The sequence below is a fragment of the Hypanus sabinus genome, chromosome 16 (assembly GCF_030144855.1).
Source record: "Hypanus sabinus isolate sHypSab1 chromosome 16, sHypSab1.hap1, whole genome shotgun sequence".
Classification (NCBI taxonomy): Eukaryota; Metazoa; Chordata; class Chondrichthyes; order Myliobatiformes; family Dasyatidae; genus Hypanus; species Hypanus sabinus.
In genome coordinates, this window is record NC_082721.1 from 44,091,626 (window position 1) to 44,109,403 (window position 17,778).

The window sequence follows — 17,778 nt, forward strand, 5'->3', positions numbered from 1 at the left end:
TTGCCAAGCCTGGTCACGTCCTCGCCTGGGCTTTGGGGTCCGAGCCCGAGGCAAGACCCAGGTTCTGGATCTTTGTCCAGTCTCGGGCTTGGAGTCCACCCCAGGCTCCTTGTTCCCAATCCCTTGTCCTGGTCCTGGTTCCCCTGCCTAGACTGCATCCCATCCCGTCTCTGGTTTCCGTCTCCTCCTGTTTCTGGGACTCCAGTATCTGTGTCCTGCAGTTGGGTCCTGATTCAACCAGCTGACTTATGACAGCACCAATCAATTGACTGCATACAAATCAACTTAATCAATTTGGATTAAATTATGAATGGAGAAGAACAAGACATGAATCCAGTGAGAAAGAACGCTATGTGAAATTGGACATTATTGAGCTGTGTTAAAATAGGATAAGCAAATAATCTAAATTTTCCAATTTTAAAACAAAAATTGAAAAAGGACCTTTTGTCTTGTTCAGGGTGTAAAATTAACAAACATCTGTGGCAACAACAGGAAAACAGATGTTATTTTAATGAGAGGGATGGACCAGAACTGAAACAAGACATTTACACCTGTCTTTCTACTCAAATATCAAAGTTTCTGTTCCAGCCAATGGTAATTTAAGACACTTGGTCTTAAAGGGACAATATCTCCAATGCTGTCCTTCTGTGGCAGTCAGAAGAACAATTGCGTCAGTTCCATGTCAATTGGCTGAATCACTTCACAGATTTATAGACTGAAATCCGGGGGAAGGAAACGTTGATTGAGGCTGATTGTTTCAATGGGTATCAATGAATCCATCCCCATTGCATTGTCTAAGTTTGTTTGCTTTCCATTGACATAAAAGATGATGTGTTGCTTTAAAGTTTTGCAGAAATTTGGGAAAGTTTGAGCTTAATCTGAATGAATCAAACAAATGAAAATTGGGGGAAGGCAGGGAGAGAGAGATAAATAGTGGTGTACAGAAGGAGGGAATAAGAGGTGGATGCTGCCTGGTCTGCTGAGATCATTCAACATTTTGTGTGTGTTGCTTTGATTTCCAGCATTTGCAGATATTCTCTTGTTTGTAACTGGACTTCTAATGGGTCCAAGCTTGGGTGATTGATATGTTCATGGACTAACGTAGAAGGAGATGAGATATACAGCTCTCATTATATGTGCATGTAAGTCAACTCTTTGAGTGATTATACAGAAAGTTTGATGTTAATAACTCATCCACTTCTACCTTACAGCACAAACTTATCAATCACCCCTGATGAGTTATTAACTTCAAACTTACTGCATAATCACACAAAGAGTTGAACTGCATGTGAATGCAATGAGAGCTGTATAATTCGTCTCCTTTTACTTTGGGTCACGAACTTGCCAATCACCCCTGCTGTAGACAATTCCTGGAAGTTCAAGATCCATATGCTACATGATGACTGAACAAAGTGTATAACTGTAGGAGGGGGCTATGTTGCAAACTAAATGTGCTAGGTTTTCTGAAATTTATTCCTTCTACCTTAGGCCCCAAAATTATTAATACACCCTCATATATACATACTTCCATCATAAATATACTGAGAAATTTTTATGTTTTTTTTTAATTGCCTGCTATTCATTTTTTAAAAGCTTCCAAATCTTTTCATTTCCCACTAACATTTGCAATCTTATTTGCCCTCTTTTGCTTTTATGCCTGTACTGTGCTGTAATGTTCTATGTAACAAAAAAAGTACTTTTATGGTATAAACTTAGTAAAGGAATTGAAAGGTGATTCAGTATATGTTCAAAACATATTTAAGTAGGTTTGCTGATTCTTTGAAATTAATTTCTGGGATCTGGGTACAGTATCAATTACTCACCCCCTGAGGGAAGGATGGTGAACTGTGGTCTTGCACTGCTATTGTCCTTCTGGGAAAGGTGCTCCCACAATGTTATCAGGGGGGATTTATCTGAACTTATGTGAAGGATATGAAATAAATTTTCAGCTTGAGGTGGATTGCCAGTTGGAGGGTAGCCTGCAGGAGGTGGTGTTCCTCTATATCGTCTGCACTTGTCCCAACTTTTTCTACAGATAGCATGATACCATGAACCAAGAGGTACATGGCCTCCAGGTACAGAACCCCAACTTTAATGTGTTATGAGTGATGAATAGACTGATGGACAATGGGGTGGGTTAAATAGTCCCAACCCCCCCCCCCCGAGAACCACGAGAATATCAGCGACAGATAAGAGAGAGGGGGAAATTGCTGATTAACTGTACTGTGACTCCTTTTTTTTGAAATTATTTACAGTTTCGCTGCAAGTACAATAGTTTGTTCAATAGCATTCCTCAGTAGACAGCAGGAGTGGCCTAATTTGTTGGACACGGTCATTCAGAATTGATGGATAGCTGAGTCCTCATTGGTAGGGATAAAAGACAGGTCTGGAGAGACCCCTTTCAGACATGCCAGAGGACGCTGATCGAGTGTTGGAACCCACAAGAAAAGAGGGGGCTTCTAAGACCGAACCAGGAGGTCGGTCAGTAAGGCTCTCAGTGAAAAAGCAGGGCCGGTCGGGACTTGTGTGTTTGTCCACTCATGCCAGAGTGATGAGTCCACCACAGAAGAACGGTCTAGCAGAAAGATCGGAGGGGTCATAACTGAATGACCATCACAACAATGGTGCAACGGATAATGAAAGCACAGGAGGTGTTGGCTGCTGTAGCTGTTCGTGCGTTCTCTCTCCCTTTCTCCCTCCCTCCCTCTCTCCCTCCATCCATCCCTCTCTCTCCCTCCCTCTCTCCCACAACCATAACTACATCAGCACTCATGAACTGAACTTTATACTTTTCTATGACAATTCTTTTAACCCTAGACATCGATAGAGCTTGTTCATTATAGATTACTTTTATTCCTACACTTTCAGGTTTATTGCTGCTACCTTGTTTTATATGTATATTTGCATTATTGATATGGTTTTGCTTGTTTTTATTAATAAACACCTTTTAAATGTAGTATCAAGAGACTCCAACGGAAACATCTTACTCCGCTGGTTAGACACCCAGTTATGGGGTAATAAAAATTGGGGGCTCGTCCGGGATTTTAGTATTAAGTTAGGGGGCCAGTGCTGGACATTGTCAAATTTTTAAAAGACCCGACTGTGGGGGCATTAGAGGTTGCCAGGAAAGCTGAATTTGTGATTGTTGCGAAACGATTAGATCCCAGAGGTGAAATCGTCGATGAGAAAGGTGGATATACAGAGAGAAATAGCGATGCACTATCTAACCAAGGATGTGTTCACACCAGATGTATTGGATCTGTTCCCTGAGAGGAAACCAACCGAGGGGGAGGTTCAGTTAGAGATAGAAGAATTAAGGTTGGCTGAGAATGAGAAGAATAGGCAGCATGAACTTTGGATAAGGCAGCTGGAAGCAGAGAGAAGCTGAGAGGCGAAGGGAGGAAGAAAGAAGGGCTGAAAGGGAAGCTGAAAGGAGGAAAGAGGCGGCTGAAAGGGAGATGGAGGAAAGGGAGATAGAGAGGCAGCATGCGCTGGAAATAGAGAAGTTAAAGGTACAGCAGGGAAGAGACCAGCCGGCAGACCCAAATGAGGGGCTCAAGATTGGTCAGGAGATCCTGTTGGTACCACCATTCATGAATGTCGATAAATTCTTCCTCCATTTTGAGAATACGGCTGAATCAGAACTGGCCTGAGAGAAAACGGGCTGTTCTGCTACAGAGAGTACTCGGGGGAAGGCTCAGCAAGCGTATTCGGCATTGTCTATGGATGAGTCTAATGATTATGAGGAAGTAAAAAGGGCTGTACTGAGGAGTTACGAGTTGGTGCCAGAGGCATACTGGCAGAAGTTCCAGAACTTGAGAGTTTGCAAGTGAGATGCAAATGTATTGTCAGCGTTGGTGCACCTCAAAAGGGGTTGATGAAGATTATGATAAAAAGCTAATACTGATGGAGCAATATAAAAGTTGTATTCCCGAGAGTATAAAGACATACTTGGATGAGAAGGAGACAGAGACTCTGTCTGTGACTGCCAAGTTAGCAGACGAGTATGCTTTAACCCATAAGTCAACGTTTTCATCAAATAAAAGTTACCAGTGAGGTAGTAGGGACGGTAGAGAAAGTCCACCGACTAAGGGAGAAAATAAGCCGGGAGCTAGTGGAAAAGGTAACGAGGAGGAAAAGCAGGCTGGCAGGAAGTTTCCTAGCTTTAACTGTTATAATTGTAGAAAAGCTGGTCATACAGCATCTAAGTGCTTTGCTCCGATGAAGCAGTCGGGAAAAGGGAAAACGGCAGTGCCTACAGGTTGCATTAAGTCGGTCAGCAGATCGATGAGGAAGGCAAAGGTAGATAGAGCACAAGAGGGGCGTGAGAAGTTTATCTCAGAAGGGACGGTGTCTGTGAAGGAAGGAGAATCCCCAGTTCCAGTGCGGATCTGGAAAGATACTGGGGCTGGTCAGTCATTGATTCTAAGGAAAGTGTTAGATTTTGGTTCTGAGACCCAGACTGGGGAGGCTGTGTAAAGAGGTATCGGGAAATGGACTGAAGCCGTACCTGTGCACAGGATATTTTTGAAATGTGACCTGGCATCTGGACCAGTCAAAATAGGGGTGCGTTCGAAACTACCAATGGACGGCATGGACGTCCTACTTGGTAATGATCTGGCAGGTGGTGACATGCGTTCAGCAGTGAAATTAACAAGCAAGCCTGTGAGTGCTGAGGACCCGCCCATAGATTCCAAGATTTATCCCGCACAATCACTCACAAAAATGTCTAAAAAGGCGGCTGAGAAGGGAGCCAGTTTAAATGAGTCCAGTGTTAACTTAGTGGAGACATTTTTGCCGACCTGGTATGAAAAGGGGTTACCGGATGACAGGGAAAAGGATAGTCAAAATAAGGAGAGTAAAGGAGAGGAGGTAGATCTATCCTTAGCCAGAATGGAATTTATAAAGGCACAGAGTAAAGAAGAGAAACAGATATGGCAGTTAGAAGGTCCAGAGTTGGACGTGGATGATCTGTCCGGTTTGACAGAGCTGTTTGCAGTTGACGAATTTAAGTCTGGTCCCAATGATTTAAGGATAGTCTGAGATGAACAGAATGCCGCTACCTTGAGGGAGTCTGCTGGGTTAGCAGATGAAGTTGTCTTAACCCGCAAGGTTGAGTTTACTCCGAAGGGGAGTTGCCCACAGAGTAACTGGGAGGATCAGGGGAATTCAGAATTTGAAAGGGGGATTGGTATTGGAAGCCTGGAAGAGGTAGATCTCCCGTTTGCGTGTGTTCAGGATGTGAAGGATGTGGATGCACAGGGTACTGAACCTATTATTGAAACTCAGGAATAGTCTGAGGTATCTGATTTAGTTCAAAAGGAATGCAGTCCTTTTTGGGTCAGATGGACTTGTTTCAGTGAAGAAAGGGTTAACCTTGGTACCACTGGAAAGTGAAAATTCTCAGTTGTTTGTGTTAGAAGGTGTGTTAAAAGTTAATGATGAGATGAAAGCTGGTGATGTGAATATCATTGAAGGAGAAGGTCAGACACGGCTGGTTAGACACCCAGTTATGGGGTACGCAACAAATGGTTGATGTGGTGGTTTGGGAGGGGCAGTCGGAGGGGGTGAGTAAATAACTGAAGTGCATTTGGAAGATATTCCACACTGCAGCTGTAGAAAGGTGGTTGTGGAGGGAATAATTCCAGATGGTGGTAATTAAGAGGTTTGCTGTGTCGTGGATGACATCAAACTCCTTGAGAGTTGTCACAACTGAAGTGGAGAGTGTTCAAGTAAGTAGACAGAATTCTTATATAAGTGTATTTTTACTAATTTGCCAAATTACATTGAACTGAAGTCCCACTCTACATCTCACCTTAATTTTCTGTTCCTTTGATTTCAATGGATAGGAAACCAAGCTTTGGAAAACTGAGTGGCGGGGAGCTGAATTCGCTATCACCCAGTTAAACCATCAGACTTAGTTAACATTTCCTTCTCTCAGTGAATATTGCTTACCAGGTAGTTGTCCTTAAAATTTATCGAAATGAGATTTTGACTTTATCTCACACTGAGCCCTTTGGTGGACATCAAGGGGTAAGGAAAACTGTGGACAGAATTTTAAAATATTTTTACTGGCCTGGTCTAAGAAAAGATGTGGTAATGTTGTGTAAAATGTGCCCTACTTGTCAATGTGTGAGTAAACCAAATCAAGTTACGCCAGTGGCTCCATTACAACCTATTCCAGCATTTGGTGAAACATTTTCTAAATTTATTATAGATTGTGTCGGTCCATTACCAAAAACAAAAACTGGTTATCAGTACTTGTTGACTATCATGTGTACTTTGTCTAGGTTTCCAGAGGCAGTACCACTTAGGAATATAACAGCTACAACTGTGACACCGGCTCTTATAAAATTCTTTACTTATTTTGGATTACCTAAGGAAATACAAACTGACCAAGGAAATAATTTTATGTCTGGATTGTTTCAACAGATAGTTTATAAATTGGGAGCGAAGCAAATCACTTCGTCTGCATACCATCCAGAATCACAAGGTGCCTTGGAGAGTTTTTATTCTTCCCTCAAGAATATGATTAGGACATATTGTGTGAAAAAATGAAAGTGATTGAGATGAGGGTATAAACTTACTTTTATTTGAAGTAAGGGAATTGGTACAAGAGTCTTTAGGTTTCAGTCCATTTGAACTTGTATTTGGGCATAGAGTTAGAGGACCTTTAGCTTTATTAAAAGAAAAGTGGATTAGTAAGGAAGTACACACTAATTTGTTGGACTATGTTTTGAAATTGAAGGACAGGTTACATAAAGCTTGAGGCTTAGCCAAGGAAAATTAAAAATCCGCTTAGGAGAAAATGAAAACATGGTATGATAAAGAAGCTAGGATGAGGATGATTAAGCCTGGAGATAAGATGCTGAGAAACTGAAAACAATGATATGTCAACAACCTGTGCTTAAGGCACCTGACTTTTAAATTATCTATCTTGATGTTGAATGTACAATGTAATTTTTTTATGGAATGGTTTCTTACAATTGTAACACTCCTACTGTACTGCAAATTGTAAAATGTTATATGATGATACTATGTATACTGAGTATGTTATAAAATTTATACATTTGTTTTATTGATTGTAAATAATTGTTAAAATTTTGTTCTTGAGAGACCAATTTTTTTTTTGGAGGGAGGTGTTACGTACCCGTGGGTATCTTGTACTTGTCACGTGACAGTGGTGTTGAAGCTGTACTGAACTTAAGGTAGTGGTCTTATGATAGTGGAGTGATGTCATTTTCCTGCCAGTAGAGGTCATATGACAGGTTTTTTTTGCAGGGTATAAAAGGAGGACCCCTCCCTGTGAGGAGGGACAGTTCGTGGCTGGATTTGCCATTTTGACTCTATGCCACTGCATGGTCCAATATTATGAAGCAGTTCCTTTGAAAGATGGAGTTTTATTTAATGCCTAAAGTTTAAAAGGTCATTACGAGCAGTTTCTTTATAATACTGCCAGTTAAAAATCAGTGGAGAGTGAAGATCGGAGTTTGGGAGCTAAAAGATCGAGGAAAGTCGATATTGACGGTGAAACAGGTTCTACCTTGTTTGATCCTCATTCGGAAGGAATTTGTTGACTGTCCCTCTGTTAATTGCTGCAAAATATTGCAGAAAGGGTTTGGGTACAGTTTTGTCAAGGAAAGGTCAGTGCCTTTAAGCCGTTTCATTTTCATCTCCGTAAATTCTCCAGGGAAAAGTATAGTTCGACTGGGAACCACAACAGCACGACGTGAAAGAGAATTTAAATCATCAAAAAAGTCTCTCCTTTAATGGACTGTAAGCATTTTGTACTTTTGTAGTACTATTGTGAAGAACTGTTTTTTCCAACATCACTTTAAGAACTGTTTTCACTTTTTCCTTTAAGAACTGTTTAAGCTGCCATACAGCAGCTGATTTTCGGTTACGTTAGTGGTTTGTTTACTTTTGGGGGTTTGTTTTTCAGTGTTTAATAAATGTTTTATTTGTTATAAAAAAAACCCTGCCTCACTTATATATTTATTGTTCCTGAATCCGTAACACTCTTTATATCAAACCCGACCACCTCCTTATCTTTGTTGTTTTCACTTCTGAATAAATTTAGTCAGCTATCCGGATACAAACTTAATCTACATAAGTGTGAACTTTTTCCGATAAATAAGGAAGCACAAGAATTAGAATTTCACAATCTCCCTTTTAAAGTAGTAAACAATTGTTTTACTAATCTTGGTATTATCGTAACAAGGAACTATAATTGACTGTTCGATGAGAATTTCAATAATCTTTTAAATTTTACAAAACAAAGATTAGCACAGTGGTCACCTCTGCCCATCTGTTTAATTGGGCGAATTAATGTAATTAAAATGTACATTCTCCCTAATTTTTTATATTTATTTCAATCTTTACCTATATTTATTCCTAAAGATTTTTTTGATTCTTTAGATTATATTATCTTGTCATACCTATGGAAGGGTAAACAGCACAGACTCAATAAAGCTCATCTCTAAAAGCCTAAAAAAGAAGGTGGCTTGGCGTTGCCTAATTTTCGTTCATATTATTGGGCAGCCAATATTCGTAATATCTTTTGATCCTACTTTTATAATCAGTCTGTTTGTCCAACATGGACGGCAATGGAATTAAACGCTTGTAAGAAATTCTATTCCAGCTTTACATGGCTTTGTTCTTCCTTGCCAATTGCCAAAATCTATTATTAATCCTGTAATCAGACATATTCTGAGAATATGGGCTCAATTTAGAAAATACCATGGTCTTTATAGTTTTTCCCTCTCTAGTCCTATTCTATACAATCATTTATTTCAACCGTCTATGCAGAATTCCACATTCCAAGACTGGTGTAGGAGAGGTATCAGGCGTTTTGAAGATCTTTTTATTGAAAATCGGTTTGCATCTTTTGAACAGCTGTCTATAAAGTTTAATTTACCGCATACTCATCTTTTTAGATATCTTCAAATTAGACATTTTATTAGGCCTTTAATACCACATTTTCCTGAACAACCTGATAAAAATGTTGTAGACTCGTGTTACGTAATCAGCAACAATAAATATATAAGCGAGGCAGGGGTTTTAATAACAAATAAAACATTTATTAAACACTGAAAAACAAACCCCTAAAAGTAAACAAACCACGAACATAACCGGAAATCAGCTGCGGTGCGGCAGCTTAAACAGTTCTTAAAGCAATAAAGCTTAAACCATTCTTAAAGCGATGCTGCAAAAACAGTTCTTCAAAGTAGTACTGCAAAAGTTCAAAATGCTTACAGTCCATTAAAGGAGAGACTTTTTAGATGATTTAAATTCTCTTTCACGTCATGTTGTTGCAGTTCCCAGTCGAACTATACTTATCCCCGGAAAATTTATGAAGATGAAAATGAAACAGCTTAAAGGTACTGACCTTTCCTTGACAAAACTGTACCCAAACCCTTTCTGCTATATTTCGCAAGGATTAACATAGGGACAGCCAACGAATTCCTTCCGAATGAGGATCAAACAAGGTCGAACCTGTTTCACCATCGAAATCGACTTTCCTCGATCTTTTAGCTCCCAAATTCTGATCTTCACCCTCCACTGATTTTTAACTGGCTGTATTATAAAGAAACTGCTGGTAATGACCTTTTAAATTTTAGGCATTAAATAAAACTCCATCTTTCAACCAAACTGCGTCATAATATTGGACCACGCAGTGGCATGGAGTCAAAATGGCAAATCCAGCATCGAACTGTCCCTCCTCACAGGGAGGGGTCCTCCTTTTATACCCTGTAAAAAAAACATGACCTCTACTGGTGGGAAAATGACGTCACTCCGCCATCACAAGACAACTACCTTAAGTCCAGTATAGCTTCAACACCACTGTCATGTGTCACAGGTACGTAACACTCATTTCTTCAAATGAACCCATTGGGCAAAGGCATATTTTTTACTATTCGTGTTAAATTTATGACTCTCAGACTATCAGAGGAGCCCCTTATGATAAAATTAAAACTGCTTGGGAGCATGACTTAGGTTTTTCTTTGTCCGACACGGTTTGAGATTCAATTCTTAAATCCGTCAATTCAATCTCCTTATGTGCTCGTCATTGTCTCCTGCAGTTTCAAGTTGTCCACAGGGATCATATGTCCAAAACCAAATTGGCGAAGTTCTAATATTAGTCCCTGGTGTGACAAATGCAAAGGAGGTGAGGCCTCACTTTTCCATTTGTATTGGGCCTGTCCTACTCTGGAAAAATTTTTATTATTACAATTTGTGGTTCTGGAGTAATGAAAGTGTATCTCATATAATGGTTGGCTTGAAGTTGGATAGGTGATGGATTGGGTACTTTTCTTTCTTTTTCTCTTTTTTTCCTTTTTTACTATGGGTGACTTGCTCATTTGTTAAGACATGTATTATTGTTATTTTTGTTTATATGGCAATGATCCTTCTATATATTTTTGATTTTCCTTTCATTGTAGTTTGTAGAAAATTATAAATATTAAAAAAAAAAGAAAGTGACCACTGACATTCTGCTTGGTGTGAGAATCAAATCAAGAGACCAGATGCTTTGACCAGATTTGACCTGAACATCTTTTGAAATTAAATGATCAAAGGTTGGAATATGATACCATTGTGAGTCAAAGAGGATGTGATTTTACATTCTATCTGGTGTTCAACAACATTCTTCTGTGTTATTGAAAACTAGATTCAAATTTCAAGGTGTATTTATTTTCAAAGTAAGTCGACATTAGCACATAAAGTTCAAAGTAAATTTACTTTCAAAGTATATATATACATCATTGCGAGTCACCTCCTTAAGGGCAGCAACAAAACAAAGACTACCTTAAAATTCGTTTTCTTGCTGGTCTTCACAGGAGAGAAACAAATGCTGTAGAAAAATGACATAAAGAAAAACAATCAAAAGCTGTGCAAAAGAAGACAAACAGTGCAAATAAAATAATATTGAAAATATGAGTTGTTACGAGTCCTTGAAAGTGAGTCTATAGGTCATTGAATCAGTTCAGAGTAGTGGTGAATAAAGTTATCTTTGGCAGTTCAGGAAACCGGGCTATAAAGTTATAACTGTATTTGAAACTGGTGGTGTTGGATCTGTACCACCTGCATGATGACAACCATGAAAATAAGGCATGGCCTAGATGGTGCAAGTCTTTGAGGATAAATACCGCTTTCTGTAGTTTTATCGATTCCTGTCCATTGGTGTTTCCATACCAGGCCATGATGCAACCAGTTAGGATGCTCCCTAATATGTGCATATCTAGAAGTTTGTCAGAGATTTTAGTGATGTGCTAATCTAAGCAAACTACTAAGAAAGTAAAAGTCCTATCGTGTCTTATTTATAATAACTCTTATGTTGTGATCCCAGCACAGCTCCTCTGATATATTACCAGCAAGGAATTTAAAGCTACTGACCCACTCTACCTCTGGTTCCCTAATAAGAACTGGCTCAATGACTTCTGATTTCGTCAACGTGAAGCTGATAATCGGCTCTTTGTTTTTTTTTTGATGATGAGGGAGAGTTTGCTGTGGGACCACTCAGGTTTCAATTTCTTTCACATCTCAATTCATCCCAGCTTTTGTTTTGACTCACAATGGTGATGTCATCAACATCTTAAAATTCAGGGGTCAAAACATATGTGCTGATGGTGACTGTGGGTGATGTCAACCTGTACTGAATGGGATCTGCCAATGAGGAAATGGTTAGGCCAGTTAGATAGGGAGGTACCAAAGCCCGGGTCTTAGAGATTAGTGATGCCTCCACCTTCCTCCTACTTCACTGTAAACTTTTTCTCTCCTCAGACATGACCAACCATCTCGCTGCCCCCTCTGATCCCAGCTTTCATCTCTGCAGGGTTTTCACAATTCCCTTCTACCTTCCCTTCTCTGAGGCAGAATGTTCTGTCTTCAGTAAGGGCCTCACCTTTGTACCCCTGCACCTGCACCTTAGTAGGTTTCATGCCCTCCATGATGTTGAGCTCTTCTGTTGCCTCTGTCTCCATGCCTACTACATTGGCAAGGACACTCCAGCCCACAATGAAGACCCCCATCTCCTGTCTTCAACCCTCCTCCTCTCGTGAACACTTCGCTCTGATCTTCTGCTTGCTCTGGATGTTTTAATCATTCATTGCCAATGGTACATCAATCAACTTGACTTAAGCACTCCACTCCCCAATTCTAACCTCACTATCTCTGAACGCACTGCTCTCAACTCTCTCCAAACTAATCCCAAACTCACCATCAAGCCTGCAGATAAGGGACAGGGGTGTGTGCTATAGTTCTCTGGCAGACTGACCTCTATTATTCTGAGGTGAGGTTGCAACTCTCAGACACTTCCTCTTACTTACCCTTTGAACAGCACCCGACTACTGAGCACCAGGCCATTGTGTTCCACACTAACACTGACCTTATTGACTCCAGGGATCTCCCATCCACTGCCACCAACCTCATAGTTACCTTACCCTGCACCTCCCATTTCTTCCTTATACTCGTGATCCATAAATCAGACTGTCAAGGTAAATTCATTGTTTCTGCCTGCCCATGCTTACTAAACTTGTGTCTGCATATCTCAACTCCATTTTATGCCCCCTGTTTCAGTTCCTTGATGCTTAGATTGGTTACACTTCACACATTCTTGCTCTTTGCAATGATTTTAAGTTCCATGGCCCCGATCATCTCATTTTCACTACGGATGTCCAATCCCTATACACCTCCATCCCCCATTGGAAGGGCCTTAGAGCTTCAGCTTCTTTCTAGAAAACAGACCCAACCAGTTCACATCTACTAAAACTCTCCTCCATCTGGCAGAACTGGTCTTCACCCTCAAGAGTTACTCCCTCAACTTCTGCCACATCCTTCAAACCAAAGGTGTAGCCACGGGTACTCACATGAGTTCAAGCTACACCTGCCTTTTGTGGCTACATAGAACACTCCATGTTCCCAGCCTACATCGACATGACTTTCCAACTCTTCCTATGCTACATTAATGACTACATTGGTGCTGCTTTCTGCATCCAAGCTGAGCTCATCAGTTTAAACAAGATTCCGTCCAGCTTTCACCCCGCCCTCAAATTTGCTTGGTCCATTTCCAACAACTCCCTGCCCTTTCTGGACCTGTCTGAGTCTATATCTCGGGCAGACTATCTACTGATACTTTTATAAACCAATGGCCTCTTACACAGTTCTGAACTACTCCTGTTCCCACATTGCCAGCTGTAAAAATGCCATTAAATTCTCTAAGTTCCTCCTCCTCTGTTGCCTCTACTCTCAGGATGAGGCTTTCATTCCAGAAAAACTATGATGTGCTCCTTCTTTAAAGAAAGGGGTTTCTCTTCCTCTACTGTCAACACTGCCCTCATCTCTATCTCTTCCATTTCGCACACATCTGCCCACCGCCATACCAGGTATTGGATTCCTCTTATCCTCACTAGACTCCACGTCCAGCACACAGTTCTCTGTGAATTGCATCATGTCCAATGTGATCCCACCATCAAGCACATCCTTCCCTTCAGCCCCCCCTCCACAACTTTCCAGTTACCACAGGGATTGCTCCCTACATGACTGCCTTGCCTACTCTTACATTCCCACTGTTCTCCCTCCTGAGACTTACCCTTGCAAGTGGAGCATGAGCCACAACTGCCCCTACACATCCTCCTTTACAACTATACAAGGCCCCAAACAATACTTACCAGTGATGTAACACTTTGCCTGCAAATTTGTTGGGATCCTCTACTGTATCCGGAGCTCCTGGTATGGCCTCAAGTATGTCAGTAGACTGGGAGACTGTTTCACCAAGCACCTTCACTGAGTCCGCCACAGAAAGCAGGATCTCCCAATGGTCATCCATTTCAATTCCACTTCCCATTCCCATTCTGACAGGTCAGCCCATACCCTCATCCACTGTCACAAAGAGGCAATACTCACTGTGGAAGAGCAACACCTAATATTCCATCTGGATGGCCTCAATCTGGTAGCGTGAACATCAATTTCTCTAAATTCTGGTAATTGCCCCCCTCTACCTCTTCACTATTCCCCATTCCTTGTTCCTGCTCTCACCTTATTTTCTTACCTAATCATTACCTACCTCTGGTGCTCCTCATACTCCCTTTTCTTACGTGATCATTTGTCCTATCCAATCAGAGTCAACCATTAACTGGTTCCATTTAATATCAGAGAACGTATACAACATAAAATTCTTGCTCTTTGCAGACATCCACAAAACAAAAGAAAATCTGAAAAGAATGACTGACAGCAAAATGTTAGAAACCCAAGATCCCCCCATGCACAAACGATTGCAAAAGCATCAACACTCCTCCCACCACCTTTCCCTACCTATCTCAGCAAAAGCATCGACCCCCTGTCGCCCGCCATGCAAGCCATAGCCCCCAGTGAGACCATGATCTAGAGGGTATCACAAAACCACTGTCTATCCCAACACATTGATATCCACAGGCTTTCTCTCACTGACAATGGTGAGAGAGATTTTCCTCCTACCACGCTGAGAGGGAGATCAATAGCCCATTGTTTCAATGTTACAATTAGTAGCCCACTTCTCCAGCCCTTCATCTCTTTCACCAATCAACTTCTAGCTGTTTACCACAGTCACCCCTCAGCTTCTTCGGGTTTCACCTATCACCTGTCACCTTGCAATTTTTCCCTCCGCTCCCCGGCTTTCTTACACTGACTTCTCCCCTTTTTTCTCAGTCCTGATGAAGGGTCTTCACCCAAAACATTGACTCTTTACTCTTTTCCATTGATGCTGACTGAACTGCTGAGTTCCTCCAGAATTTTGTGTGTATTGCTTTGGATTTTGAGCTTCTGCAGATTTTCTGATGCCCATCAGTAAAGATGTCCATGTATGCACTGACACAAAAATGGGGAGACAACTAACATATTCAATATTGTCCCATCAAGGAGAAACTCATTATCAACACAAACATTGAAGTGGCTATCACTGATGCCCATGAATAATGTACCTGTGTGCATAATGTGTACAAATGTAGTCATGAGAAATTTGGTCAAAATTTGGACAAATTGCTGAATTCCGGAGGTGAAACGAGAATGAGTCTTTGACTGGAATACTACACAGATGCAGTGGAGGCAATCCCGCACAAGTCTGGTTAAGATCTTTAAAAACCCAGTCTCCATAAAAGAGGGCTACCTGCTAATGGTGTGGTTCGAGTCAGAGTGGTTGGGCTTTGGCTGAAGAGGGCTTACGCGACAACAGGCAAGGCAAGTTAGTAGGTATGTTCATTCCTTATTTCCTACCTAACACTTGAGAGAATGGGGTATGTCCACAGGGCCACTGTTCTGTTTTGGGTGTCAGATGTGGGATTTCGAGGAGATTATCAGTTTCCCTGATGGTCACATCTGCACAAGGTGCACCCAGATGCAGTTTCTTAGAGACTGCTAAGGAACTGGAGATGCAGCTCGATGACCTTCAGCTTGATTGCGAAGGTGAAGAAGTGATAGACAGGAGCGACAGGGAGGTACTCATCCCAAGGCTACAGGAGACAGATAAATGAGTGACTGTCAGGAGGGTAAAAGAAGAACGTCAGATAGTGGAGACCAACTCTGTGGCCATTCTTCTGAACAATCATTACTCCATTTTGAGTAATGGTGGGGGTTACAACCTAGCAGGGAAAAGCAACATCAACTGTGTCTCTGGCACAGTGTCTATGGCTTAGAAGGGTAGGGAACTGAAGAAAATGGCAGCAGTATTAGATGACTATAATTATGGGAGCAGTTAGATGATTCAGTCGATGTAAAAAACAAACACAGATTTAATTTGCTTCTCAGGTACCAGGTTCCACGATGTTTTGAATGCACCCACTATATTCTGTAAAGGAAAGGTAAGCAGCCAGAAGCTGTGGTGCATACCTGTACCACCAACATAGATAGGAAAGGGAAGGAGTTCCTGAAAACAGAATACAGGGAGTTGGGAAGAAAGCTGAGAAGCTGGACCTCAAAGGTAGTAATCCCAAGATTGTTGCCTACGTCCGGCGACATTAAGGACATGAACAGAATGAGGTGACAGATAAATGCGTGGCTCATGAATTAGAGCAGGGCGCAGGGATTGAGATTTCTAGATAATTGAGATCTCTTCTGGGGCAGTTGTGACCTGTACAAATGGGATGTGTTGCACTTGAATCTGAGCGGGACCAATAATTTTGTGGGCAGGTTTGCTAGAACTGTTGGAAGTGGTTTAAACTAATATGGCAGAGGGATGGGAATCAGTATGACAGAGCTGAGGATGAGCCAGCAGGTTTACAAACAGATGATGGATGCAACATGAATGTAAGGAAAAACAAGCCAGACACTGGGTACAAGTGCAGGCAGACCTATGAGTTAAATTGTACCACAGAGGAAACATTCAAAAGGGCAAAGAATGCAGGACTTAACATGCTGTACTTTCATGTGCATAGCATTTGGAATAAAGTGGATGAACTTCTGGCTCAATTACAGATTGGTTGGTATGTATTGTGGGCATCACTGTGGGTGAAAGAAGGCCATAGTTGGGAGTTTAAAATCAAAGGAAATACTTTGTATTGAAAGGACAGGCAGGAAGGCATAGGCAGTGGTGTGGCTCTGTTGGTAAGAGGTGTATTTACATCTTTAGAAAGAGGTGACATAGGGTGAGAGAATGCTGAATTTTGTGGGTGGAGTTAAGAAACTGCAAGGTGACTAAAGCATTATTGTAATCATATACAGGCCTCAAAATATTAGCCAAAGTGTAGGTTTGAGATTGAAAAAAGAGCTGGAAAAGGTACGAAATAAGGGGAATGTCACAATTGTAAATGAGGTCTTCGATATGCAAGGGGATTGGGAAAATCAGGCTGGTATCGGATCGGAGAGGGAATTTTTTAAATGCTTACAAGTTGAATTTTTAGAGCTGCTTGTGCAGAACCTACCAGGAAAAATGCTATCTTATACTGTATTGGGTGTTGTGTGATAACCCAGATCTTATTAGGGAGCTTACCGTACTGCAAGCCTTAGAAGGCTGTGATCATGATATGATTGTGTTCATTCTGCAAATTGAGAGGGAGAAGAATAAGTCAGATGCGTCAATATTTCAATGGAATAAAAGGAGTTACAGAGGCATGAGAGTGGAGCTTGTCCAGGTGGATTGGAAGAAGATACAGGAGGATATAACTATGGTGAGTGTATCGAGAACTAGAGTGGACACCCTCAAAATTGAGGGGCAACCCTATAGAACACAGGTAAGGAGGATTTTTTTTGAGCCAAAGCGTAGTGAATCTGTGGAATGCTCTGCCACAGACTGTGGTGGAAGCCAAATCTGTGGGTATATCTAAAGTGGATGGTGATAGTCTCCTGATTGATCAGAGCATCAAAGGATATGGCGAGACGGCAGGTGTATGGGGTTGAGTGGGATTGGAGATCAGCCAAGATTCAATTGTGGAACAGATTTGATGGGCTGAATAACCAAATCTGCTCCTATATCTTATGGTCTTATGTAGTGGTCACCAACCTTTTTAAGCCCAAGATCCTTTACCTCACCCTCAATAAAAAGCAAGATCGATTTCAAATCTATTAGTTACATGCATGCACACATGTTTTTTGAGCATGTGACAGAACACATCAATAATGGTAGAGCCATAGATGTAGTGTATATGGGTTTCAGCAAGGCATTTGATAAGGTTCCCCATGCAGGGATTATTGAGCAATTAATGAGGCATGGGATCCAAAGGAAAGTTGCTTTGTGGATATACAACTGGGTTGCCCACAGAAGGCAAAGTCTGATTGTAGATGGATCATATTCTGCATGGAGGTCAGTGACCA

The 17,778-nt window shown here is 41.3% G+C and overlaps 1 pseudogene; it reads right to left on the bottom strand.

The window, feature by feature from the left end:
- LOC132405898 (uncharacterized) overlaps positions 1-4,595 on the bottom strand; it is a 47,823-nt pseudogene extending 43,228 nt beyond the window's left edge.
- Positions 4,596-17,778: the final 13,183 nt, after the last annotated feature.